The 1,646-nt window shown below is 42.5% G+C and overlaps 1 non-coding gene across 1 annotated transcript; it reads right to left on the minus strand.

The window, feature by feature from the left end:
• Window positions 1–430: 430 nt before the first annotated feature.
• On the minus strand, window positions 431–562 carry LOC125996897 (small nucleolar RNA SNORA51). The gene has a single exon (XR_007491558.1). It is a non-coding gene; the product is annotated as a small nucleolar RNA SNORA51 (small nucleolar RNA).
• Window positions 563–1,646: the final 1,084 nt, after the last annotated feature.

The raw sequence follows: 1,646 nt of genomic DNA on the forward strand, positions 1-1,646 counted from the left end.
GGAGTTCAGCCCAGGGGACCTGTGGCTAGCTGTCCTCCGCATGCCAGGATTTCTGGGTCTTTGACTGGTATGTTGGGGGCTCTGGGCAGGACAGCTAGCCACAGGTCCCCTGGGCTGAACTCCTAGTCCAGGGGGCCAAGATCCCCCCAAACCTGGTGGGTCTTCAGGGCCACGCCTGGTTAATCGGGCCCTGGGGGGAGGGGGGGAGAAATCCTGCCCTATGCATCCCAAAACTACAGAGGCACAGCTGGGCTCAGAACAATAATAATTTCTATGTGCACTTAGCATGATGCCTTCTAGTTCTGTCCATGTCATGAAAAAATGTATTTTTTCTTTTCTTACAGCTGCATAATATTCCATTGCACACACATATATATGTATATAGGGTGTATATATTCAATATATATTATATATGTACTACAACTTCTTTTTATGTCCCCCAATTCACAATACAGACCAGGCAAAGGGCCTGTGTTGAGGTGTATATGGGGTGCATTTACTATACCTCCTCTTTCTATACGTCAGTGTAAAGAACACAGCCTGTGGTAAGAATTGGGAGGCCTTATCTTTTCTTTTCTTTTTTCTTTTGATTTTTAATGTACATATATAAATTCTTCACCAGCGAAAACATTCCCATGATCAATATCCCAAGTGTCTTCCTCCCCACCCCACACCAGCCTGTACTCTAGACAGGCTTTCTACTTGATACAAGTACTTGATACAAGTTTGTACCTATCTTTTTTTTATATAATCTTTATTTAAGCACCATAATTACAAGCATGTTTGTAGTTGGGTTTCAGTCATAAAGAGAACACCCCCCTCACCAGTGCAACCTTCTCACCACCAATGCCCTATCTTTTAATTCCAGGTTTTCTATCATTTGAAGCTTTTTTTTCTGGGGGGGTCACATGTTACTCATGGCTCTATGCTCAGAAATCACTCCTGGCAGACTCAGAGACCATATGGGATGCCAGGATTCAAACCACTGACCTTCTGGATGCAAGGCAAATGCCTTACCTCCATGCTATCTCTCCAGCCCCCATTTGAAGCTTCTTATTTTGTTACAAGATGCTCAATTATTTCTTCCTAGTCAATCCTGCTCAGTTTGCTAGTCACTAAGAACATTAGAGAGAAAGATAAGAGAGACAGACAGAGGCAAAGAAATAGAAATAGTTGTGAATATAGAGGCAGACAACAACAAAGAGACAGAGAAGGTAACATGAAACAGAGGCACCGGAGTGAGAGTTTAGTCTTGCATGCAACTAATCTAGGTTCAATTTTTAGTACCACATATGGTCCTTTATGCATACAAGGAGTGATCATGAGCACAGAGCAAGGAGTAATCAAAAGGCTCTGCTTTGTATCTCAAATTCTTCCTCAAAAAACAGAGACAGATTTTGAAGCAAAGAGATAGAAACACAGAGACAAGAGTCGCCGGGTATGGCCCAAAAACCAAGAAAAGAGAGAGAGAGAGAGAGAGAGAGAGAGAGAGAGAGAGAGAGAGAGAGAGAGAGAGAGAGAGAGAGAGAGAGAGAGAGAAGTGTCTTCAATCTTGTCCAGTCTTTTTTATTTAAGAAAAATATCAACAGCGCCCTCTTGCTTTTTATCAGAGCCCGTTCTACCCAAGTTCTATATTTTACAATCAG

The sequence above is a fragment of the Suncus etruscus genome, chromosome 18 (genome assembly GCF_024139225.1).
Source record: "Suncus etruscus isolate mSunEtr1 chromosome 18, mSunEtr1.pri.cur, whole genome shotgun sequence".
NCBI lineage: Eukaryota > Metazoa > Chordata > Mammalia > Eulipotyphla > Soricidae > Suncus > Suncus etruscus.